The sequence below is a fragment of the Myotis lucifugus genome, unplaced genomic scaffold (assembly GCF_000147115.1).
Source record: "Myotis lucifugus unplaced genomic scaffold, Myoluc2.0 scaffold_48, whole genome shotgun sequence".
Taxonomy (NCBI): Eukaryota; Metazoa; Chordata; class Mammalia; order Chiroptera; family Vespertilionidae; genus Myotis; species Myotis lucifugus.
In genome coordinates, this window is record NW_005871096.1 from 3,942,962 (window position 1) to 3,970,580 (window position 27,619).

A 27,619-nucleotide genomic window follows, 5' to 3' on the forward strand; every position below is an offset into this window, starting at 1 on the left:
AGTCCAGTTTCATTGACTTTGATTTAGAACCATGGGTTCCTGAGGACTGGGAGGCAGTGAGTGTGGTGCCAAGGGCAGACACACCTTGGGGGTAGGGGTGGAGAATCTTGGCCCTGCTATGGAACTCTGCTCCTCAGTTTCCTCCTTTGCACAGTAACTGTGCACCGGGTGATTGTGAGGAACAGGATGTGTATACCTGTATCTATTTATATGTAGACTAGAGGCCCGGTGCACGAAATCCTGCATGGGGGGGGGGGCAGGTCCCTCAGCCTGGCCTGAGCCTTTGAGGGATGTCCGACATCCCTCTCACAATCCGGGAGGCTGCATGCACCAGTGACCATACTTTTCATATAGGTGAAAGGCATCTTGCTGTTGTATGGGCAGCTACATTTTTTGCCCTGATTATAAAAAGTAGTACATAACATGATCCTTCTGAGGCAGTAGTACCGTTTTCCCATCTTATGGGTGGAAAAACTGAAGTAGAGACAAGTTAAGTAATTGGCTTTGTCACACAGTTATAAGTGTCAGAATCAGGGCTGACCACAAAATGTGCAAGCCAGAGTCCATGCATGTCATCGCTGCATCATCCTGTTTTTTCAGTGTTCGAGTAGCCTTGCCAGGTTTTAATTTTTAAATCTAAGAGACTGTTCCCAATATATAGAGTAGGGTCCCTAGGCCTGGCCGGCGACCAGGGCTGATATGTGGGGCGACCGGCGGGCCCCCTGCTGGCACCCACCTTGGCTGGTGGCCTAGTGCGGTCTGCTCGCTGGACCCTCCCCGCCGCCACTGGTGGCCTCCCTCTGCAGGGAAACTGATGGGCGGGGCGATTTGGGGGCCCCCACTGGCACTCGCCTTGGCTGGCAGCCTGGCACTGCCCCCTGATTGCCGTTGCCGGTTGCCTCCCTCTCAGGAGACAGACACATCATCGTGACTGGTCATTCTGCTGTTCGGTTGATTTGCATATTAGGGTTTTATTATATAGGATATAGATAGATACATATATACATGTGGCCTGACATGCTGTAGATGCTCAACCAACGTTAAGCATCTAATTTAAAATGCATGTTTGACTTGTGCAGTGGGAATCTGCTAAAAGGGATTTCAGGCAGCAGCACGCAGGCTGCAGAGGCATCTTCCAACACCCCTGCACTGTCCTCACCCTGCCAAGAAAGGCTGGTTTTGTAGAGTTCGGACTTGCTTTCAGCCAGTGTTTCTCATGTCCAGGTGGGCATTCGAGTGACATTGCTTTGTCAAAATGCACATTCCGGGCTCCAAACCACACTGACTGCCCAGGCATGTACCTTGGGAAAGCTGCTCCCGATGCCACCTTTCTTAGAGCTTAGAGCTTTATAGACAGGCCAGGATGACTTTCTAGTGAGTCTAAAATGTGATTCACTTTATGAAACTTGAGTTTGGGCGTAGCCTCTTAAGGATACAGCGGTTTTTCTGAGAAGGCAGTATACTCTTGGCCACTCCACCTCGTTAATGAGAATTGGGTGTAATTCTTTCATAGTAGTAATGGCTAATTCAGGTGCTTTTACACATATTAACCCATTCAGTTCTCAGAACAGCTCTACACGTTAGGTGCTCTCATTGTGCCCCTTCTCCATGACACGTCCAAGGTCACACAGCGAGGGTGGGAAGGAGCCAGGTTGTGAACCCAGGCAACCTGGCTCTGGAGTCGGTGCCTTGTTCCCTGGTGTTACTCATCTCTCTTCATTACAGAGAGGATGGCCTTGGAAATGGGCTTTGGGGCATGTAGCTCTTACCCAAGCGCCATGGAAATTTGGTAAGAAGTAGTACAGTAGCCTCTTTCTCCACTGACCCTGTGTTGTTTCTTGGCATATCCTGGCCTGTCCAGACTCCCAAGAGGATTCATACACCGGAGCAGTGGTGTGTGCTGGCAGGTGGGGATGGAGGTGGTAGAGCAGATTTACAACCCCGCCCTCATATTTGCTCCTTCCACACACCCGCTTGCTTACTGTTTGTTTGGGATTAGCTTGTTCCAGGGGTGGGAGTTTGGGGTCATTCTTTTGGCTTCTTTCACTATAGCTAAAATGATAAACTGAGCGCTTTTTGAGGGCGCTGGTTCTTTGAGAACAGCCTCAGGGGAGTGGCTTTCATTTCATCTGCACGCGGGAGAGAACCGAACACAGTTCCTGAGCGCCGGGCTCACAGCTTTGACAAGCCTGGTGGTGTCAGATGGTCATTTGAGGAGGACTGTCATGTGAGAGCCCTTTGCAGCCTGGAGCAGAGTGAGAGTCTGGGAATACTTGCTTTGGACCGTCCTTCCCAGACAGAAAATTGCAGAGCCCTTGGGCAAATGTAGCAGGTGTGAAAATAACCCAAAAATGGCCACTTGCCGTGTGCCGGGCACTGTCGTAGGCTCTTTAGGACACTTTGCCCCCAACCCCACTCCATCCAAATGCTAGATGTTACGGTCCTCATTGTATAGAGGAGAAAATGGGCTCAGAAAGTTAAATGAGCTCAAGGTCATGCAGATAAGGAGTGCCTGAGGTTTTGAACCCATTTCTCCTCAGATTCCAGAACCCGCATACTTTACAAAATACTTTGCTCTTCTGTGAATGAAAACTGTGCACTGAACTTCACAGCAGACATCAATTTGTAAATAAACATTTCCTTTCTTACTATAACACCAGGATTTTCTTTTGGATAAAATGAATAAACACTGCTAAGTATCCTGAAATGAAAGAAGCAAAAAGAAAAGAATGAATAATGAAAGAGTGAGAGAGTGCGTGAATGAAGCAAGCTGGACTGGCGTGGATATATAGAGTACAGGGAGGCCCTCCTACAGTGTCCTCAGGAGCTCTGATCATTTTCTTCTGAACAAGTTTGTTGGGGATTTTTATTCCCCTTTTTTTGTTAAAAATGATCTATTATAGTTTGTGGACCATGAGGTAGCAATTTGTATTTTTAGCTACATTTAATTTCTGACTTCTTTACTCTTGATTTTGTCCATCCATTGATTGTGCCTTCTGTCTCTCCCGTTTTCTTTTTCCCCACCTGTCTTTTCTAGTAGAAGGTTTTGCTTGCCAGTATTACTTGGTTTAAGGTGGATAATGCATACAATTTTTTAAAGTTCAGATTTTTTGAAAACTTAGCCTCAATTTATGAATTACAAAAAAATAGGATGAGCTTTCCAACAAATGTTGTTATTATAATACTTATGGTTCCATTTCCAATTCAGGCATCATAGATGCCCCGAGGAAGCAAACACAGGGAGAAAACAAGATGTGATCGTAGTAATTATGATTTCACTTCTGTGGTTAACTAGGTTTCCTGCTAGAACTAGAGTTGCCTCTTAATTAAACAGATATTTCACGAGGGCTCGAGATCTGCCAAAGCCTGTACTGGCCTTTGATTTCACCTGTTCTTTAGGTGATGGTGCCATTTCCTCTTTGAGTTGGTTTTAAAAATTCTTAGCCGCAGCTCTCAGCATAATTTATTAGGCCAGCGTGTAGGAATGTTATTCCATAAAAGACACTTTTCCGCATGCTTGAAGGGTAACGCCATGTCTGTCTGTCTGCTATCTCATCTGTTTGTGCAGTATGTCTTTTGGATTCTCTCTTACTTTTCTTCCTTTATTCTAACTTCCCTGACTAGGTAGAATGGTTTAATTTTTCAAAATTTGAATAGATCTGTGTTTCCCATCAACTGGCCTTCAGACCGACAGAATTATAATCAGGGTGTGCTTGTTAAAAATGCATATTCTTGTGCCCTACCTCTGATCTCAATTTGAGAATCACTGACTTAGAGTTATATTTGGTTACTATGTTATTTTAAAACTATTTGTAGAATGTTATTTTTTTCTTTCTTTGAAATAAAAATGTAATCTTATCCCCACCTCCCCCAAGTTAATGTACTCTGAATTAAAAAACAAAAGCAACAAAAAAACACTTCTAAATAAGTATCCTGGGATTAGGTTTCAGAATTTGAGCTACTTCCATTAGGCTTTTATTGAAACACGACTTGGTGTTTTATAAACTTTGGATATCAAGTTATCATTAGAAAAATATCAAATTATTGGACTTAAAAATATCAAATTATTGGTTAATGATGACCACGGTCATTAATTTGAAGTCCTGTTTGAAACAGCTTATGATTTAAAGTGAGTCAGATGAGTCACGGAGTTGGATTGGGTGGCAAGACTGGGTAGAAGCAGATGCTGGTCTCTGCCCATCAGCTGTGTGGCCCCAGGGAAGCCTTTTCAACGTTCTGGGCCCCAGTGTGCTCCTCTGTCCAGTAAGCAATTGCTATGACCCGCCCCCCCTTTCTGGTTCTCACTGAGTCAACTCTGTGGGAAGAGACATCTAATGTTGACACATGGGTCAGTATGTGGGAGAAGGAAAGGGTTATCTTGGTATGGAGGACTTTTAAAATGAAATATCTGGTGGTTGAAGGAACTAGCGTCCATCAGTCCATAAAGAATAAGAATATAGAAGTTAAAAAAGAAATGATTGGGAGTTTCTTGTAATCATTCAGAACAACAATGCTGTACTCACTAAAATTCCCGGTTATTGAAACCCAACCAGGAAATGGACTTCCTCAAGGCAAAGACTGCTTTGTTTGACACATTTCATTTGCTGTATTGTTGCCAGGTGCATTTGTACCGATTTATAAATCATAGTAGAAATGGGTGATAGTGGGAGCTGGGCAGCACAGTGTTTCTAGTGGTCTTACTTATACGAAATCACCGCTATCAGATGAAAGAAACAAAGCATGCTGTCTTAAAAGATTCATCAGTTTTGAGTTGATTCAAACAGCTGGAGAATTGGAGAATTGGGGAGAAATTGGAGTTTAGTAAATGATTTCTTGCTTGTGGTGTTATATTCCATTTCTGGCTATTCATTTGTGGGGAGAATGATGGATGGATCAAAGGTGGCAAAGTGTATAAAGACCAGTGTTTCTGAAATCTTACTAATTTAGGACCTCTTTATTTAAAGGAAAAAAATTCTCATAAATCCCAAGTACTGGTATAAATATTTTTATTATGAAGTAGCTTTAAATATGCCGAATATAAAACTAGGTATAAACTCCTTATGTCTCCAGTTCTTATATAACTATAAAGCAATGACAAATTTATACAGTAAATTCAAGCAAATCTACAAAACCAATAAAATCCAAAGTAACATTAATTTATCATGACAGATATCAAGTCTCTTCTTGAAAATGTGGTTCTGGTCTGACAGCCAGAGTCCCAGCTCTTCTGAGATTCTTGTGAAACTCATTTCTCCTTCCACTTACCTGTATTTGAATCTTTCTTCATGTAAAGCACCTTTATTTGGCCGGTATACATGATTTTGGTTTTACTTCTGCCTTATTTTTTAAAACATTTTCTTGATGATTAAAATTACACTGCTAGGTCCCATGTTGACCATACACTTAAATGCAAACCCACTTTTGATCAAGCAGGAAGGTGGGACTGATGACTAGTTGCACTTGAGGCAGAGGAGGAAAGAGAAGGGTCATTCATTGGTACCTGCAATACTGGGTTTCAGATTTGGACGAGAGTCATGGTGCCTTTCAGCAAAATGTGGAACAAAAGAGGAAAAGTAGATTTTAAGGAAATATGATTAGTTCAAGACTTAGATTTCTAGCATGCGTATGGTGGACTGGATACTCTAACATACTCCACACTAACGCATTGCATTCTGGATAGAACAGTTTTTACTGCACTTCTGGGATTATGACCTAAGACATCTCCTATGTCTCCTACCCCACCAACCATCAAAGCTGGGAGCTTTGTGTGTAAACAAACGGAAAAGACAGGTTTTCTGAAGAGCAGATGCTGGTATCACCACTGTGGTTGGAGACTAAGCTTTGGGTCACTTGCAAGGTAAGAGAGCCTGCATTTTACCAAGACTCATGAAAGTAGTTGAAGTGGCCCCAGGTAGACAGTGCTCCTTGGCTTTTGGCAGAAGCAAATGTGAATCGGTTCGGGAGGAAAGCCTCCCTGCCTTAGATCTCAGGGTTCTAATGATTAAGATCAACCAAGTATGAGTTCAAAATCAAAGATCTCCAATCCTACTAGAAAACAAGCCACTGGGGTGAGAGTCACCAGATACCAATAAAAAGCAATAGATTTGAAACACTGAGGAGTTTAGATATTAAAATGATCTGATACAGGATATAAGATAACTATGTTGCAATACTTTAAGGAAAAAAAACTGTAATTACAAGTAATTGTAAATAGCATAAGCTAAGATTTGACCAGACATATTATTTAGTCATTAAAAAAGAAGGAAGCCCTGCCATTTGTAACAAGGATGGATGGACCTGGATGACATTATGCTAAATGAAATAAGTCAAACAGTTGAAAACTGTACTGTGTGATCTCACTTACATGTGGAATCTTAGAAAAAAAAATGCCACACACCCACACACAACAACTGAACTCATAGGAACAGAGAACAGATTGGTGGTTGCCACTACCAGGGAGTTGGTAGTAGAGAAAATGGTTGAAGGTGGTCAAGGTACGGACTTCCAGTTAGAAGATAAATAAGTTCTGGGGATATAATGCTCAGTATGCTGACTGTAGTTAACAATCCTATATAATAAAAGGCTAATATGCAAATCGACCGAATGCCAGAATGACCAGTCACTATGATGCACACTGACCATCAGGGGCAGACGCTCAATGCAAGAGCTGCCCCCTGGTGGTCATTGTGCTCCCACAGGGGGAGCACCGCTCAGCCAGAAGCCCTGAGCCAGGCTCATGGCTGGCTAGCACAGCGGCACTGGCGGGAGCCTCTCCTGCCTCCACAGCAGCACTAAGGATGTCCGTCTGTTGGACATCCCCTGAGGGCTCCCAGACTCTGAGAGGGCGCAGGCCAGGCTGAGGGACGTCCTGCCCCCAGTGCATGAATTTCGTCCACTGGGCCTCTAGTATTGTATATTTGAAAGTTGCTAAGAGTAGATCTTAAAAGTTCTCAAAACAAGATAAAAACTTTTGTATGTGAGGTGATGGATGTTAACTAAACGTGTGGTAATTTTGCAATGTATAGTACATATGTGAAATCATTATGTTGTACACTTTAAACTAATACAATGATACATGTCAAGATAAAATGGAGGGGGAGAATGTGTACCAAGTCAACATAAATCTGGGTGTTTTTGTTGCTGAAAAAAATTCACCAGGCAGATTTTGAAAAAAACAAACAAAAATTAAACCCAAGGAGAAAAATAACTGTTGAAATAAAAACGTAATAAATTAGATTAGAAGCAGCTGAAGAAGCAATTATTGAACTAGGAAAAAGGTTGGAAGAAATTAATGAGAATGTAACAGAAACGAGAAGAAAAACAGGAAAGTGTAGTTGAAGGCTACAAGGAGATTTGTGCAGAGCCCCAGAAAGATAATAGAGCAAGTGGAGGGAAGTAATATTTGAAGATCTAGCATATAAATAATTTCCAGAGAGAGTTTATGAAGGACATAAATGACCCGTGTACCTTAAACCCAAATAATTTATGGACAAAGGAAGCACAACATATACCAATAAGGATAAGTAAATTGAACCTATATCTAGATATGGGAAAACTTCAATACATCAAAATTAAAAAGATGATCTTAAGCCCTGGCTAGGTGGCTCAGTTGGTTGGAGCATTGTCCCATATACCAAAAGGTTTCAGGTTCAATTCCCGGCCTGGGCACATACCTAGGTTGAGGTTCGAATCCCTCAGGGCACATGCAGGAGGCAGCCATTTGATGTTTCTCTTTTACATCTGTTTCTCTCTCTCCCTTTCTTTCTCTCTAAAATCAATAAACATATCCTTGGGTGAGAATTAAAAAAAAAAAGAGAGATGATCCTAAGGACCCCAGAATGAAAAAAAAAAAAAAGATTATGCAGGGAGTAAAAGACTGATAGCTAATTTTTAAATCAGCAATAATGGCAGTTGGAAAAATATCTTCAAAAGGCTAAAATGCTGTTGATTGTATGCCAGCAAAACTGTCATTCAAGTAGAAAGGCAAAATATACTTTCCAAAAATACTAAAATTGAGCACAGCAGACCTTTACCAAGAAACTTCTTAAAAGATATACTTTGGGAAGAAGAAAGTGATTCCAGGAGGAAGGACTGACATTCTAAAAGGAATGATGAACAAAGACATTGGTAAACATGTAGATAAAGCTCATTAATTAAAATTAAACAAAATTAAGAATTTAGTTCCTTGGTCATACTAGCCACATTTCACGGCCCAGGTGGCTAGTGTCTGCTATGTTCAGCAACACCAATACAGAACATTTGGACAGCACTGCTAGAGAGCAATGAAGGAAGATACACAAGATCATCTCTTGACTGTGAGGTGCCATTGTGTGTAAAAGCCACCATTATAGTAAGAAATTTTAAGGAAAATACTGCCCAATTTTTTAAAATGCCTTTTTTTTTTAAAGACACCTCTCAATATTACCTGTGTGAAAATGTGGAGACCTGTGCCTCTGTGAATGGATGCTATATGGGGTTGGAGCATGAGTGGTGTCCTCTTAAATTACAGCATTTATGACTGAATTTTGTGATTTAAATTCTGTTCTAAAAACTTTAATGCCTATGGTGTGTTATTAAGATGAGTAATCACATCCTCAGCATTGACAGTAGAAAAAGGAATTACCTTGCTGAAGATCACCAGATCCCAGTGCTAAGAAAATATGGGACAGATAAGACTTGAGTAAAAATCCCAGGTCCTTGATTTAAGAGCTGTTAACATCAGTCAAGTTATTTGACTTCTTCATGACCTAAGTTTCCCCACTTAAAAATAGGCATAATAATAGTTCCTTCTTCAGGATGGGCATGAGGATTAATGTTAAGTACTTAGGAAAATAGTTAACCCTTTCTTATAATATAAATATTATAATTTTTTTCGATACAGAAATAAAGTGAAACAGTGATTCCCAACCATGTTTTGTGTATCAGCATTATTTGGGGACAATTAAAAAAATAAAGATTACTGGATGCTACCCTAGACCTGGTATTTAGGGTACTTCGGCTTTGGACTTTGTATTTTTTGTGGGGACCCCAGGTTTGGGTACCCTTGCTTTGGAATTGAGTAGCATTTTGGTCAGTTTTACCTAGATATTTACTTTTTTCTTTGTACTTTTAACATTAGCTCTTAGTGTTTGTTGAGTATGTAAACTTCTAGGTTATTAATCCTGATCAGTGTATGGATCCTCACTCCTATACCTTCCTTTCTCTTTCTCACTTCATTCCCTTCCCTTCCATCCACAGTGAATTTTTAGACAGTTGAGCTATGTTCTGGAAGCCTAGTTCCCAGGCCTTTCTTTAAAAAAAATATTTTAAAAGAAACTTTTTAAGACAGACGTTTGGCATGTCAAAATGGAACTTTAGTTTCTAAAATAAATAATTCAACTTTATTTTATCTTTAAAAAAATGACTGCAGGAAATGTTTCTAAAATAACTGATATTCCCCTTCTTAAAACTGGGGTTGTTATTGGATAGATTCCAGTATGTGTTCTTTTTTTTGGGGTGTGGGGGACGGTGTCTGGGGAGTGTTCTACTCCGTTGCCACCACATACAATGGTAATCCCTCAAGCCTAACAGCAACTTTTATACGATGGCAGTTATTTGGTATATTGTAAAACGTGGCCTGAAGATTAAAATAACAAAATGTGTACTGTATTTAGATCAATTAGAATATGCCTTTTAGCTTTTGTGTGTGGATATTTTGGTTTAAAACACCATTTTGTAGCAGAAGCAGCCTTGCTGTTTAAATCTATTTAGTTCACGTATTTTACATTTCATATGGGTGAGGAATGACTGAAATGTTAGCTCCATTAGGCCAGAAATTTGTTCAGTGCGAAATCCCTAGCACCCAGAATAGTGCCTGATACATGGCGAGTGTTCAATAAAAGATGTGCTAAATGAGTGAGCTAACAGTTAGACAACCCAAAGTAAAAACCACATCTGCCACTGCTCACTACCAGATATTTGTTTGGTATTGGGATTAGAGGTTGCCTACATGTTCCCATAGCTCCCTGTGCCTCTTACAAATTACACTGCATCCCTTAATCTAGGTCCTTATGGTTGCATCCACAGCACTATGTCTGGCAGCACTGTAGTTTCTTAGGAAATATTTGTTGATTGGCCCTAGCCGGTTTGGCTCAGTAGATAGAGCTTCTGCTGGTTCGATTCTGATCAAGGGCAAGTATCTTGGTTGCAGGCTCCTCCAAGGGCCCGGGCCCTGATCAGAGCTCATGCAGGAGGCAACCAACCGATGTGTTTCTCTCACATTGATGTTTCTCTCTGTCTTTCCCTCTCTCTTCCACTCTCCCCAAAAATCAATGGGAAAATATCCTCAGTTGAGGATTAACAAAAAACAAAAACAAATATTTGACTGAATACATAGTTTCTTAAAATTTTCTCTACTGTTTTTATATTTGGTTTCATCATTTGACAATCCCATGAAGTTGGCTGATAGTCTCATCCCAGTTTTACAAATGAGGGAACAAAGGTTAAAGAGAATAAGTTAATTGTCCCAGAAAGCCTTGAGTTCATAAGTAGCAGAACTGGGACCATAACTTCCATATGTGCTAATTTCTTCATCCTTTGTTCTTTCTAGAACAGTCTTTAAAACATCAGGAAGCATAAATTTTCACTCTCGGCCCTCCAGCTGAAATTCTCTTTACTTGAGAGTATGATAGGGTTGGTTACTGTGTGAAACCTTTTCTGAATTGCCATAATGTCTTCATCATCAGCTACAAACTTTGTTGGGTGCTACTTTGGGTTGTTCATTAATAGATTCTTTTCAGTTGCCTGTGATGGGTACACTAGGATATATTCTTTTTGGATAAAAAAAAAAAAAAAAGACAAACAAGCCCTCATTATTTCATATAATTTATACCTTCTCCCAAACATTTTAAAATGTAAACTTGTTGATACTGTGAATTTACGTGTTTTTTGTTTGTTTTTTATATATTTTATTGATTTTTTACAGAGAGGAATGGAGAGGGACAGAGAGTTAGAAACATCAATGAGAGAGAAACATCGATCAGCTGCCTCCTGCACACTCCGCACTGGGGATGTGCCCGCAACCAAGGTACATGCTCTTGACCGGAATCGAACCCGGGACCCTTGAGTCCACAGGCCGACGCTCTATCCACTGAGCCAAACTGGTCAGGGCGTGAATTTACGTTTTAAAAATCAAATTTTAAAAGTAGTTAGAGGAATGTTCTCCAACATATTCTTGCCTGGATCTCCAGGTCATTTTGAGATAGAAATTTCAGAAGTCTTGAATTGGCTTGGCTGATATTCCTGGCATCAGGCACAAGAAGGAGAAACCTTCCCTGTGGCATTAGAATAGAATAAATAAGATGCTGGCCAAACATTTAAGGTTTTCACACAGCGGCTACATCTGGGCACACATTTTCCCAAAGGCATTCACTGAAGCTAAAACTAAACAACACACAGCCAAGTTTTAAGTAAGAAAGGATTTCAAAATCTGTGAATCCGATTTAATTATAGCTTTTGTGTACTAGTTTCTATTAAGAAAGAGAATTTGGTGACGTCAGTAAGATTGGACCCAATTTGATCAGTAGGTCAGACTTGATTCTACTAGACTGTTAGATTTAAACATACTGCCATTACCTTAGACTTTAAAGAGTTATTTGAACAATACTCACCACAAAGCTTTAATTTCATTGTGTAATAGCAACAAGAATCTAATTCCTTGTGCCCGCTGTGGCTATTAACCTTTGGCATTAGAACTGAGGCATCAATGGGAAATAAACTGACAATACGGTCTTTCCTTCTGGACCCAGCCATGGAAATATACAGGATGGGGCAACCGTAGGTTTACAGTTATTTGTATGAAAAATAATACAGTAATTAATAAATAATGATACAAGAATAAGCTCTGGGTTTCACATACTCACAACTGTAGACCTACTTTTGCCTCACCCTGTACAGTGGGGATGCAAGGAGCAGTTTTGGGTGGAAAAAATACATTTTCTTTTCTGCTCCGATGCCTGGGATAGAGCCATTGTATTTGTTCTGGCTCTTACAAAGCGAGATCACATCATCCCTCGATGCGGCTTTTTTATTAGCAGCATCACAGTTCATGCCTTTGTTGTCCTGCTGCACAGTAGCAAGGGTGGCGAGACGTGAGCTCAATAAAGGCCTTTCCGGGAGCGCTCTGTCCTCTTCCCTCCCTGTTTTTCCGGCTCTTCACCTTTTGTGATACTCTTAGGTTTCTGATTAGTGTGGCCTGGACACTGTAGGTAGATGTGAAGAAAGAAGTGGAGGTGAGCAATATTTCAAATTAAGAATTTAGAAGAAAAGAGAAAAATCTGCTTACTCTCTAAGTCACATCTGACATAAGCTACGAAGCAGTTGGATTATTTTATTTTAGATCTTAGAGAGTCTTGTTTTCTTAATTTTTGAAACCATTAATGTCTCTCCCTCAAGACGTGGGTCACTTTGGAAGGGAGGGGCCTGGATGGCATACATCACTTATTTCCAACACTAGGGTGGGCATGCATCCCACCTCTCTCTCAGATGGCTTGGTGGCAAGTGTCATCTTGTTGGAAATCTTTCGTCCTGCTCTGAGTGGTGGGAATGTGCTGTTGTCAACAGAGCAAGTGCTGGGACCAGAGAGCTAGCTTTCCGTGTGATAGGCAGCTGCAGTTCAGGACACCTGCTGCCGGAGCACACTGCACCCATTGTTTCTCCACCGAGCGTGTGCTGGGTCGTCTGTGTTAGCCTGCGGTTCAGTCTTGGCTTTTTTTCCTGCATGCATTTCATTTTCGGTGGAACACATTTCTGTCTTGTTCTTCTGGTTTTGCTGATACGGACTTAACATGTGCAGGTGGTTCATACAAACTGGTTTTGGAGAGTGCTGAGGCAGTGGGTGGTGGGAGCGCGCTTGGTCCGCACGGAGGCAGGCGATGTGGACTCTCATCCCTCTCAGGAAAGACGTTGGACCTTTCTGGGCGGCAGCATCCTCAGTGGTCAACCCAGGGGTTGGGCTTCTCAGAGCCCTGGACTGCCGAGTCCCCGGGTGTTAAGATCCCACCACGGTGTCTGGTGTTTTCTGAGATGCTGAGTGTCAGAAATGGATGTGGCGGTAGTTATTCACGGAGGGCCATGCCCCTGTGAAATTGTCGGCGACACGGGGAGGTGCTCTTATTGGATGCATTGGTCAGAGAGGGAAATGCCAGGGCCTTTTCGTTTCTTTGTGGCAAATTTACAGAATAATAGATAAAAATGTCTTATTTCTGGGAAAGCACTGTTGTTAGGCCTGGAAGTGTTATTAGGCACTTGTTTGTTGAACTTTTAAATTAAGAATTACTGAGTTGAGTAACGAGGACTTGTTAATTCATTAGCCCTTATTGTTCAGGTAAAAAGAAGCCTACAGATCAGGCTAATAGAGTATCACACCCCATTTCTGATTTGTACTCCCATAGTGTTTAATAAAAAATCTCATTAAAAATATTCTAATAATTATAGAAAATTTGGAAAACACCAAGAAGGAAATACAAATATCTCCTAATCCCATTACCCAGAAATATCCATTGTTCAAACTGTGGTGCCTTTACATTATATATACCCAGTTTTAGAACAGAATTGGGATAGAACCATAAATACATAACTTGGTATCTTTTTTCTTGTTGTGTGTTTTTTTTTTTAAACTTATTTTTGGGACTTAGGTTTCAAATGAAGGTAGAGATTAATGTAATATTATGCTTGGCACACTTATGACAGGGTCTGTTTTGACTTACAGAAATAGAATTATGGACCCAGTATCTGGAAATAACATTTGTCCTGTTCCTTTTTGAATATTTAGCATGTATAGATGCTGTCATACTATTACTATCATTAACAAATGAAGACTTCCTGATCTATTAGTTCTTATTTGTTCACTAGTTGCTTTTATCAGATCCCCTCATTTTATGTTTCTGCACCAGAATTGCTAGCTGCAGCATCAGTGAGCAGACATTATTTTAACACTGATTTTCTGGATGCCACGATTCTTCAAATTGAAGCGTGGTAGCTAGTGTGGGCCTGGCCACAGGTTTGGCTTGAAGTAGGATGGTTAAAAGATTTCCTTTTGCTCGAATATATTATATACTTGGTAATATTTATGAACCACATGTTGAATATCGGTTTCACATATCATTTTCCTCTATTAGGAAATGAAAGGTGATTAGTTCCCCCTTTGGATTATTTTAGCCCATAAAATTTTCTGTGGCATCATTCATTTTGCATTGAAAATACAGTCTAAATCCTGGGCCACATTGGAATTTTTTCATGACCTTTCCCTTACGTGTCTTTTGGTGGCGCTCTTTGAAGTCCTGAAATGTTTTTATATTTGACTGAGATTAAATCTGGGTTTCATTTTACTTTTTTTAAAAAAACATATTGAGCAAGTTAATTTTCTGTTCAAGTTCCTAAGGGGAATGATTCCAGCCTTCTGTGTCCCAAGAATTCGACTGAGCCCTGCCAGAACATTCCTGTGGTTTTCCACAGGGCAGAGCTGTATGCTCGTGAAATTTTAGTTGTAGCTTGTGTTTTCTGTGGTTAATTAAAACAGCTGGCTTTTAAATTTTCCACAAACAGAGCACAATCGTTTAGCCAAGCCTTTTCAATAATGATTAAATACTTTAATCTCCCCCTCACAATAGCCCAAGCTTGTCTCTAGGACACTTATAAGCTGTTGTCTCTGCTCATTAATGATTTTAAACATTTAGATGTTTGGGGTTATCTTGCCAAATCCATAAGAGAGAGAGAGAAAGAAAGAGGAAGGGAAGGAGGGAGGGAGGGGGAGAAGGAGGGAGAGAAAAAGAGAGAGAAAATGAATCTCCTTTCTTCTATTCTAATGGCTTCTGGCCTTTGCCCCTCCAGGTTGGAGCTGTTGCGGGTGAGCTGCTGCGGTCCGTAGCCAAGCATGCTGTGGTCGGATCTGCCCAGCTGTGGAACAGAAACATTTGCTGGATGGAAAATCCATAAAAGAAAGCTGCTGTGAGAGCCTGAGCCAGACCATAACTTAAGCAGGATCAGGTTGGTGTAAGATAACAGAGGCTGGACAAAGTGGCTTGTGTCAGATGCGGAAAATTTGTTTTGTTAATTTCATAAAGTGTTTTTGAGACGACCCTGAATCATCCTCCAGGTTATGTGAGAGCATCAGATAAGTGGCAGATGCTGTACCCTGATAGACTTCTGTGTACAGGGTATTGTTGTCTTCCTTCTTCCTCTGCCCGCCCCACACCTCCCCCCCCCCCTCATCTTCCTCTTCTAGAGGAGAGGGAGATCGCAAGCACAAATATGTGACAAGCCACTCACAACGACCCAGTGATCTTGGCTTTATTTTGGAGAGAAAGCAGTGACCCTGAGAAGCAGGACTGGCACTGGCCCTTTCAGAGACGTGCCCGCATTTGGGTTTTCACACTGTGAAGGGTGATCATGGGGGCCTGCCATTTTAGGGGGTCGCTTCTGTCTGTGCTCCTTCAGTTTGCTCAGCAAGTTTTTACTTTTATCTCCCCCCAAAACAAAAGCTGGCAACACATTTGGTTCCAGCAGTGTGCTTTGGGCATTAAGATACTCATGTAGGACAAAGGAGAAGAAATGCCCTTAAAGTAACAACAACGTAAAGAAGGGCAAAACAGTGGCCACCAGAGTGACACTGCACAGCACCCTCACTGTGGCAATGAGATGGGAAATAATTCATTGTGAGAACGAGTATTGTGTTACAGGCACGGGCACTGCAAACCTTTTTTATCGGACGTTCAGTGGGAAACTCAGCATTAGACATAATAGCAGTTAATACATACTCACTCGAAGGGAGCGAGTCAGCAGTCTTGAGAACCTGTGAAGTACTGAGCATCTGTTGACCTTGCCCACCCAGCATCCTTTCCTCCCCCAACAAATTACCCAGGTTTCCCTGGGCAGGCACCCTTGCTTTGTTTTTAGCCTGTGGAGTTAGAGGTGACCTCAGTGTCTCTGTTACGGGCATTTGACATAGCCTGGCTAGTCAGGGTCACCAGGATCAGTTTATGGAGGAGCCCCAGTATTTTCACTGAAACTATTGCAAAGACATTTTTCATTTTTGTGGGTTTGTGAAGCTGGACCACTGGTTACTCTCTTTGCTACCACTTAGGGCAGTGATGGTGTCACCTCTGACACGCGAACTCATTTTTTTGGTTGATTTTTCTTTGTTAAATGGCATTTAAATATATAAAATAAATATCAAAAATATAAATCTTTGTTTTACTATGGTTGCAAATATCAAAAAATTTCTACATGTGACACGGCACCAGAGTTAAGTTAGGGTTTTTCAAAATGCTGACACGCCGAGCTCAAAAGGTTCGCCATCACTGACTTAGGGAAAGCCTTCCTGAGAATGAGGTCAACATAGGAAATCAGAGTAGGGAGATGGAGGAAACAAGATGAGGAGGGAAGGGGGTCACACACACACACACACACACACACACACACACACACCATACAACACACACAAAACATACACACACAACACACACTACACACACAACACACACAAAAAACAAACACAACATACACACACACACAGCACACACAAAACATACATGCACAACATACATACAACACACAAACAAAATTTATTGTCCCAGATTCTGCATCACCGAAAGCTAGCAAATCCATTTTCACTTTCCTGGCAGGTCAGCTACTTAGTTTGAGTTAGTGTCCATCACTTACATCTGCAAACATTTTGATGGGTAATGCCTTTTAGGATGGGGTCTTATTATGAAATGACTGTGGCAGTCCCTGTAGTCAGGGGCTCACAGAGAGAGGGTAGGCTAGCTCAGTATTTGGCTAGCTGACAGTGAAAAATGTATCGGTTGAGGTAAGAACGAAGTTTTGTGGGAGTAGAAGAGATGGAATTATGAATTCTGCTGGGGAGTGGAGATGCTAGCAGAGAGAGCTATTATTTAACGAAAGAGAAATAGGATTTTTGTTTTCAGGAACATTTTAAAATATATACTTAATTCAATTACTTGCTTTTTGAATCTGAAAGAAAGGGAGGCTTTCCAGAGGCTATCGTTAAAATAAATTGCAGATAAGAAAGATAATTTCAGAGCTTGCTAGTATAGAATCTTGGTATTTACTGTAAACACAGTTGTTTCAGGGGCAGCCAAATGAGAGGTTATCAGAGAGCTGTCCCGAGTTTATTTTAACACCACAGGGTGACAGTTATTCTTCTTATGAAAACCTCAGCTGGCTTTCTGTTCCAGGCAGAATTTCAAGTGTGTCATGAATTTTAAAGATTTATTTTCTCTTCTTAATGTTAGATTTTATTGTTTTATATAATGGACATGGTTTGCTTTTTAAAAAAATCATAGACTTTACTTTGGGGAGGGCAGTTTTAATTTATAGAAAAATTGAGCGGAAAGTACGGAGTTCCAACCACCCCCTAAGTTTTTCCTATTATTAACATCTTGCATTAGTGTGGTGCTTTTGTTAAAATTGATGAGCCAAGATTGACACATTGTGATTAACTAAAGTCCATGGTCTACATGAGGTTCACTCTGTGTGTTGTACATTTTATGGGCTTTGACTAATATTTAATGATATATATCTACCGTAACAGCATCACACACAATACTTTCACTGCCCTGAAAATCCCATGTTCTAACTATTCATTCATCCATCCCTTCTTCCCTCCCTCTGAAGTTTTGGCAACTACTGATCTTTTTACTGTCTCCATAGTTTTGCCTTTTCCAGAATGTCATATGGAATCATACAGTATGTAGCCTTTCAGATTGGCTTCTTTGCAATATACATTTAAGATTCCTCCATGTCTTGACAATTTTTTTTAATCCTCATCTGAGGATATTTTTGCGTTGATTTTTAGAGAGAGTGGAAGGGAGAGGAAGAGACACAGAGAGAGAAACATTGATGTGAGAAAGACACATCAATTGGTTGCTTCCCGTGTATGCCCTGACCAGGGCCGGGGATTGAGCCTGCAACTGAGGTACGTGCCCTTGATCAGAATCAAACCCAGGACCCTTCAGTCCACAGGCCGATGCTCTATCCACTGAGCCAAACCAGCTAGGGCTTGACAGTTCTTTTTAATGATAATATTCTATTGTCTCGATGAACTATAGTTTATTTATTCTTTTACCTACTGAAGGACATCTTGATGGCTTCCAAGTTTTGGCAATTATTAATGAAGCTGCTATAAACATTCATGTGCAGGTTTTTGTGTGGACATAAGTTTTCAACGTCTTTGGGTAAACACCAAGGAGCATGATTGCTGGATTGTATCCAAGAGTATGTTCAGTTTTGTAGGAAACCGCCAAACTGTTTTTCAAAGTGTTTGTACCATTTTGCATTTCCACCAGCAGTGAGTGAGTTTCTCCACATCCTCCCCAGCATTTGATGTTGTCAGTGCTTTGCATTTTGCCCATTCTAATATGTGTATACTGGTACCTCATCATTGTTCTCATTTGCAATTCTCTAGTGATGTATGATGTTGAGCATCTTTTCATATGCTGTTTACCATCTGTATACCTTCTTTGATGAGGTATCTTTTGCCCATTTTTTAAATTGGATTGTTTATTTTTTAATTGTTGGGTTTTAAGAGTTCTTTGTATTTGGGTACCAGTCCCTTATCAAATATGTCTTTTGCAAATACTTTATTCCAGTTCTATGGCTTGTCTTTTCATTCTCTTGACAATTTCTTTCTCATAGAAGAAAATTTTAATTTTAATGAAGTCTAGCTTGTCAATTATTTCTTTCATGGATCATTGGTTTTGTATCTGAAAAGCTATTGCCAACCCAAGGTCATCTAGGTTTTCTCCTGTGTTATCTTCTTGGAGTTTTATAGTTTTACATTTTACTTTTAGGTTTATTATATCTTTTGAATTAATATTTGTGAACAGTTTAAGGTCTTTGTATACATTTCTTTTCTTTTTTCTTTTTTTTTTTTGTATGTGGAGGCCTAGTTATTTCAGTACCATTTATTGAAATTACTATCCTTTCTTCATTGAATGAGTGGCCTTTGCTGCTTAGTCAAAGGTCAATTGACTATTTGTGTTGGTCTCTCTGTTCTGTTCATTGATCTATTTGTCTTTTTTTTTCGCCAATACCACTGTCTTGATTATAGTAACTTATAGTAAATCTTCAAGTCAGATAGTGTTAGTCCTCTGACCCTGTTCTTTTCCTTCAATATTGTATTGGCTGTTCTGGGCTTTTTGCCTCTCCATGTAAACTTGTGAATCAGTTTAACAACATCCACAAAAGAACTTGCTCTGAAACTGTGTTGGGTCTGTAGGTAAAGTTGAGAAGAACAAGCATCTTGATAATATTGAGTCTTCCCATTCATGGAATAACTGTTTCTTTAGATCGTCTTTGACTATTTCATCAGAGTTTTGTAGTTTCCTTCATGTGGATCTTGTACATATTTTGTTAGATTTATATCAAGTATTTCATTTATTTTGGTGCTAATATAAATAATACTGTGTTTTTAATTTCAAATACCAGTTGTTTATTACTGGTATATAAGAAAGCAAGTGACTTTTGTATAATTACTTTGTATCCTGCAAACTTACTATAATTGCTTATTGGTCTCAGGAGTATTTTTGTTAATTCTTTGAGATTTTCTATATAAATAACCATATTATCTGTAAACAAAGACAGCTTTATTTTTTCCTCCCCAATTCGTATGCCTTTGATTTTCTTGTCTTATCTCACTAGCAAGGACTTCCAATGTGATGTTCCATGGGAATGGTGAGAGGTGATGTCTGTTCCTTGATCTTGATCCTTAGTGGGGAAGCATCTGGGTTCTCACCATCAAGTATAATGGTAGCTGTAAGGTTTTTGTAAATTTTTAAAATTAAGTTGAGGAAGTTCTCATATTCCTAGTTAACTGAGAGTTTTTGTCACAGTGGATGTTGGATTTTTAATCAGATGCTTTTTCTACACCTGTTGATATGATCATATGGTTTTTGTTTTTCAGCTTATTAACATGATAGATTATATTAATTCATTTTTTAATGTTGCACCAGCCTTTTGATAAGGATTGTATTGAATCTCTAGATCAACTTGAGGAGTACTTTCATCTTAACCAATATTAAGAGTTCCAATCCATGAACATGGAGTGTGTTTATATTGATTTAGTTCTTTAATTTCTTCCAACAGTGTTTTTTGTTTGTTTGCTTGTTTTTAGGGAACAAAATTTCTTATTACATTTATCCCTAAGTGTTTTTCTTTTTGATGCCTTTATGACTGGAATCATTTTAAAAATTTTATTTTCAGAATATTCATTGCTAGTGTATAGAAATAGAATTGAGTTTTGTATATTGATCCTGTTTTTTATACCTTGTCGAACTTTTTTTTATCAGTACTGATAAACAGTTTTCTTCATTGTGTATGTGACTTCCTTAGGATTTTCTACATACCAGATTATATCACCTGTGACTAGAGATAGTTCTGTTTCTTGCACAATCTGGTTGTTATCTTTATTTTTTACAGTGATGTGAAAACTTTACTGTCATATGAGAAATACGAAGTAATGTGCTTTGGAGTTTCTGATGAAATCATTCTATTATGTAGGTTTTTTAGAAGGACAAAAGATGGTAATTATGGAATTTATCCTCTCATAATTAAGCTAGTTATTCAATCAGTGAGCTTCTTAGCCACTCCTATCTTCTTTGGGGAAATGCTTATTAAAACCCTTTGCATATTTTTATTTTAGGTTATTTGTCTTATTGGATATATGTAGTTGCACATATTTTCTCGCAGTCTCTGGCTTGTTTTTTTGCTTTCTTAATGGTGTCTTTTGAGGCTCAAAAGTTTTTAATTGTAATCAAGTTCAATATATCATATTTCCTTTCAAAGCTTAAGATTTTTGTTTCTAAAAACTCTTGGGCTAACCAAAGGTCACAAAGATTTTTCTCCATTGTTTCTTTCTAGCTCTACATTTAGTTTCATTTTGGATTAGGTTTTATATATGGTGTGAGGTCAGGTATACTTTTTATTTCCTTCTGTTCTTTTCTTTTTTTGCATATTCAGTTGTCCCAACACCATTTGCTGAAAAGACTATCCTTTACTTATTGACTTATTTGTTACCTTTGTAGAAAATTAATTGACCATAAATATAAGGGTTTATTTCTGGACTCTCAGTTCTGCTCTTTATGCTAGTAGCTCACTTTAGTTAGTTTTTTACGACGCAGTTTTTCAATGAAAAAAGTTTCTTCAAGAAATGGGCTTAAGTTGCAATATATTTCTCTTTAGAAAAAAATAAACTATTATTGTATTTTTGCTACTTTTTCTCTCCCTTCCTATTTGAGTAACTGTGTTAAACGTACTCTAATGTCTGGTTATTTCCCTGTGGATAACTGTGGGAATCTGAAGTGATAGAAGAGAATGTAAGTCAATCTACATGCATTTTCTAGATTATTACATCCATTATTTAAAGCAAAAGTACTTCTTTTCTGATTTCACTTTTATGTTTATTCCCCAAAACAGAGTAAGTGAACAAACAAAACAGAAACAAATTCATAGATGCAGAGAACAAACTGATGCTTGCCAGATGGGAGGGGGGTTGGGGGGGTAGGTGAAGGGATTAAGAAATATAAATTGACAGTCACAATGTGGTCATGGGATGTAAAGTACAGTATTAGGAATATAGTCCATATTGTAATAACTATGTATAGTGCCAGGTGGGTTTAAGACTTATCTGGATGATCACTTCGTAAGATATATAAATGTCTAACCACTGTGCTGTACACTAGAAACTAATATATAATATCCAGTGTCAACTGTAATTTTTTTTTATAAAAATATTTTTTATTGATTTTTTACAGAGAGGAAGGGAGAGGGATAGAGAGTTAGAAACATCGATGCGAGGGAAACACCGATCAGCTGCCTCCTGCACACCCCCTACTGGGGATGTGCCTGCAACCAAGGTACATGCCCTTGACCGGAATCGAACCTGGGACCTTTCAGTTCGCAGGCCGACGCTCTATCCACTGAGCCAAACCAGTTAGGGCTGTAATTGAAATTTTTTTTTAAATTAGTTTTCTCATAAAAGTGCTAAGCATTTTTATGCCATTATCCATTTGAATAAAACAGATTAAATTTAAAAAATTTTATTACCTTAACCATTGCCAATAACTACTGACAAGGACTTATAAGTTTGGTATATTATTTTAAGAATATCAAGAATTTTCACTAATGGTTATATGAGTTGAGACTTTTATACAGAAAAAGCTACATTTCACAAAACTATTCTTTTACTAAGTGGAAAATATTAATTAAAATGCCTTGGGTTTGGGGAATATAGTGTGGTTTTATGTTTTATGAAAATTGGGTAGTTTTCATAATATAATTAAAATGCTAGCTGTATTTTTATACTTAGCTTTGCTATATTTTTCTTTGTATTAGTATGGTTCTTAATAGACTACTGTGTTGATATGAATATAATTATATGGGAAATGTGAAGACTAAATTTATATCTCTTCTTTACTTATAACTGTAAAAATTATGAATGCATTAAGATTGAAAAGGAGTAAGAAAAGTCATTGCTTTATTGCAGCAATTTTCAACTGGTATGTTGCAAAAAGCACACTGGTGTGATGCAAGAATTTTCAAAACATGCAATACCTATGCAGTGACTAGTCAGGATCATGGACCTTATTTCCCTTAGATTGTGAAATTTTAAAAAAATGACCACAGCCAACACAACAATAGCCATTTGGTATGAATGAATCAACATTATATCAATTTTTTTTGTCAGATTGGTAAAAAATAGAACATATTTTTTGATGTGCCGCAGAATTTTAGTAATTATTTTATGTGTGCCATGAGATGAAAAGGGTTGAAAATCGCTGCTTTATTGAGATGTTTGGACTCTAGTTGGCCATTTTCTTTTATTTTGTTTTCTAGTAAAGGTATAATTTTGTTTGGGGACTAACTTATTTTTAATGTGAAAATACATAAATTTGGTGTTGAATGAAATTCAGAGACACTTCCCTGCTCCTCATATAGGTAAAAGCGGATTTCTTCCGTTGGGCTTTTAATGAAAACCACAGTATCAGATTTAAAATATGTGTTTCTGCAGATCTGTTAGTAGGTCAAGCCATGCCTCCCAGCTCTCTGAGGGCTCAGTTCTCCAGAATGGCTTCCCTGCTTCTCCTCTTTCATTGTAATCTTCTCATTTCAACGTGGGCAGAGCAGCTAGATGGGAACTGACATGTTTGTTACCTGGCCCCAATGCGTTTCTTGGCAGTCCTTGGCTGATTTATCAGTTCTTGGCTGATGGTATCACTTCATAAAAATGCATCTATAGAGAGCAATGTGGAGTTATTCTTTTTTTTATTCTTCATTTAAAAGAAAAGAGCCATAGATAAGCTTTCATTTATATCTCTAGGATCCTGGAAGTGGGTATCACGAATCTTTTAACCCAGTCACTCCTACAAATCTTTTCTTCCCCTTTGGTGCCCTTTCAGAAATCTCTGTGACCTATGCTCAGAATGATGAATGACCCTATGAGGAATGTAGTATAATGTTCTAGGAGAATTTGGTCTTGTTGTTTTTCTTAGGAAGCTGAAACAGAATACGGCTGGGTGACGGTAACTTTTTAACTGCCCTTTACTTTGAGTTGAGTGTTGTGCTGACTGAAATCAGGGGTTCAGAATGATTGAGCTGGGGAAGTTTGAGTTGTGGTACAATTACATTTGTGAAGGCTCCAGCCTGTTTATAATTATTTGGTTGCAGATGAAGAAAAATCACCACATCAACGTAGTCACATTCGGGGAGCCAATGCAAGATGAATAAAGAGGGTTTCTGTAACTTGCTTTCATTAGAAGAAACCATTGTTGTGTAAATCTGTAATAAGGGTGTTTGTGATAAATACTAGTGCACCGGTGGGGTCCCTCGGCCTGGTCTGCGGGGATCTGGCTGAAACCCACTCTCCGACATCCCCTGAGGGGTCCTGGGTTGCGAGAGGGTGGTTCTCAGTTGAGGCACTTTGGAATCAGGCTCCCTTTTCTCTGGTTCCGGGTGCATCACCCGAGGACTGCAGCTGCCAGGTCACCTCAGTTCTGCAGGTCCTGTGTTGAGCGTCTGCCCCCTTGTGGTCAGTGCGCGTCATAGCTACCTGTTGGAGCATCTGCCCTCTGGTGGTCAGTGCGCGTCATAGCTAGCAGTCGGGTGGTCAAAAGGTCGACGGTCGCTTAGGCTTTTATATATAGAGATATTAATAGAGTTCAGAATCTTACATGTTTTGATTATTTTTGCTTGTCTTTATATTTTTATGTTAAATAACCTGTGAAGTATTAGGTTTCATTTAAAAGCCTTCAAAGATACTGCACTCTAATGACATATAGTCAGTTATCATTTATTTTAATGTAGCTATTGATATAAAAACAGGTGATAGTTTCTCAGTTCCATAGTGACCTATAATGAACAAAACATTTAATTTGATTATATTTCACAAATAAGATCTGTATTTATGACATGACTGTTCAGAATTTCTGAAGTTTCCAAATTGATTATTATCTGCTCAAAAAAGGATTGATCATCAGCTTCACTTATTAACGAAAATAGTCTATTGGATGTTTTTACATAGACAGTGTCCAAGCCCAGTAATTTATTTAAAACATGAATGTCAGCATCCGTCTAGCTTGTGTTAGAAATTTCTCAGTGTAGTGTGCTAGCGCACTCTTTTTAGGAATTAAAGAAAAACAGTTTTTCTTGCAGTCATTGTGTGAAGCTCTTTTAGGACAGATGTTAGCATCTTAGTAACTATTCTGTGCTTGGTTTCACAAGGGTGATTTTCTTGAAGACTTAAGGTTGCAGATAGTTTGTTCATGTTGTGGCTATTATCGAATTAAAGCGTGACAGTGCCCAGGAAAGTAAGAGAGTAATTAATGACTTTACCCAAGACTTATCACAGAAATAAAAAAATCTGGAATTCCAACCATGACTTTTGGCCCTCGAGGATTCTAAAATTGGACTCAAAATGACCACTGATCTCAAGCAGGCATTTATTTATGAGTGATAAGAGATGTTGAATAAATTTTACTTAGTTCAGTGCAATTCCATTAAATCCCAAGTTAACTTGTTAATGGTATCCTCTAGGAAGTCTAGTTCTTTAGTCACTAGAGGGAATAAAATGTAATATCCTGGGGAGAGACAGCCAGAATACAAGCTCTTCTGGGAGAGCCCAGGTTTTATTGAGCATGTCCCATGTGTTAAGTACTTAAGCACTTTCTCAGTCTTTGTTAGGGGAGCGGGGAGAAGGAACTTCATTTGATCTTCACATCAATCCTATGAGAGAGAGAGAGTATTACCCTGTTTTAAAGATAAAGAAGCTGAGGATTGGCAAGACCAAATGTTTTTATCCAAGTCTCACATCGACTAATTTAGATTTGAATCTGAACTTTTCCCCAAAACATTATATGCCAGTATAAAAAAAGCAATGCCTATGAAGCGGTTGACCTGTAGAAAACTTTGTTTCTCTCTCTATATCTCTCTTTATATCTTTTACTCTTCTAATAACTTAATGGGACAATAAAGGTCCAAAGTAATAGATGAAGGGAATGCTTTGGAATTTTCAAGGAGAGAGTGCAATGTGAATGTAGATTAATCTGGAGAGGTGGCATTTTATTTTTTTGATAAGCAAGTAGGAGGTTGGAGGCTGTCAGTGAATGGAGGATTTTAAGCCCTCTTACCTGAGGAAAACACCTAATCCGACCCTCAGAGGTGGAAATAAAAATGCAGGGCATGTTTGGGAACCTGTCCCAAGGTTTTTGTTTTTTGTGTTTTGTGTTTTTTAAAAATTTATCTTTATTCTTGGAAGTATTACAGATGCCCCCTTTGTTTTTATTTATTTGTTTGTTTTCCCCCATCGATCCCCTCCACCCTGTACCCGCCCCTCCCAGGCCTTCACCACTCTATTTTCTGTGTCCATGGGTTATGCATATATATATACAAGTTCCCTGGTTAATCACTCCCCTCCCGCGCCCCCCCCCCCCTCTGAAATTCATCTGTCCCAGGTTTTGCACTCAAAGTATGTAGCTCAGTCTTGCCTCTATCTGCTTGTTGGCTGTGTTATCCAGAGCCATCTGGTTGCTGGGGGAAGCAGACTCTCCTAAGCAGCTACTCGGAGAAGGAAGGAAGAAGCTCATTCCTTCTGGATGTTCCTGACTGCATCCCCACTCTGCATTCCTTGTTTGGGTCTTTGAGCTTTTTGCACACTGACTGCCTTGGGGAGCTCCGAGGATTTGACAATGGGGAGAGTCCAAGGTGTTCAACTCTCTGATGTCATGTGACTCCTGTCTATCTACTGCTTTCCTAGTTCAGGAAGTCCTCGGGTTACGTCGCACTTGACATACGTCGTTTCTTGGTTACGTCACCATCTCCCATTTATTTATAAAAAAAAATAGTTTCATCATTTTGATGTATGTACATATGTGCTTTATGTTTTTTATTATTTATTTACCACAAGTAAAGGTCAGGAATTGTTATCTTTCTTTTAATTTTTTTTTACTGTTTCACTTCATTACTGCTGTGTATGTGCTCCATGGGAGTGATGTAGGTACTTATGTAGGTGGGTTCCAGCTCACGGCAAAAATTGTGTTACGTCGCATCACGCTGTAGGAACGGATCTCCTACATAACCTGAGAACCTACTGTATTTTCAACTGCTAGTATTCTTAGTTAAGTACTGCTGTGATCTAAATGAATGTGTCCCCCAAAATTCATATGTCGGAATCCTAACTCTCAAAGATGATATAAAGAAGTGGTGACTGGGAGGTGCTTCAGTCATAAGGGTAGAACCCTCATGAATGGGATCAGTGCCTTATACAAGAGCCTCCAGAGCAGGGGTCCTCAAACTACGGCCCGCGGGCCACATGCAAATACAAATATTGTATTTGTTCCCGTTTTGGTTTTTTACTTCAAAAGAAGATATGTGCAGTGTGCATAGGAATTTGTTCATAGTTTTTTTTTAAACTATAGTCCGGCCTTCCAACGGTCTGAGGGACAGTGAACTGGCCCCCTGTTTAAAAAGTTTGAGGACCCCTGCTCCAGAGAGACCCCAGCCCCTTCTGCCAGGTGAGTGCACAGGGAAAAGGCCAGCTATGGAGCAGGAAAAGGTGCCTCACCAGAAGTTGACCATGCTGGCACCTCAGTCTTGGATTTCCAGCTTCCAGAACTGTGAGCAATAAATTTCTGTTGTTCAGAAGCCACCCAGCCTGTGGTATTGTGTCATAGTGGCTAAATGAACTACCAAAGGTAAGTACCCAGCCGATGATAATTCCCCCCTCTCCCCCACGATCTTTTCCTGCAGCTGTGTCTTAGACAAAGAATGTATAAAGAAGTAAAAGGTCAGTTGCACAGAACCCTTACCAGAGCTGTGATTGCCACCCTCCAGCTTTGCTCTGCGATGTTGCTGGTTAGTTCATAGAGTCTGTGTTGTCTAGAAGAGCTTGACATGGTCTGGGATGGGTTGGTTGTCTGGCCTGCTGTGCTGCAGCTTGAGACAAAGCAGGTCATTTGTGATACAACACATGTAGAAAAGGGACTGCCATCTGTAATTATTTGTCTTCTAAAATAGACACAAATGGAGAGCAATTTGGCAATGTATTTCAAAACTTAAATCATAGCCCTAG

General features: G+C 39.4%; 1 protein-coding gene across 9 annotated transcripts in view; it reads left to right on the forward strand.

Annotated features, from left to right (window-relative positions):
- The first annotated feature begins 14,839 nt into the window (after positions 1 to 14,839).
- The window catches only part of APBB2 (amyloid beta precursor protein binding family B member 2), a 256,229-nt gene continuing 243,449 nt past the window's right edge, over positions 14,840 to 27,619 (forward strand). For 8 of the 9 annotated variants that reach the window (XM_014455588.2, XM_023753627.1, XM_014455591.2 and 5 more), the window contains exon 1: positions 14,840 to 15,024. The gene's annotated coding sequence lies outside the window, so the exon portion shown is untranslated. The remainder of the gene's footprint in view (positions 15,025 to 27,619) is intronic. The other variant, XM_023753623.1, reaches the window with a different exon arrangement.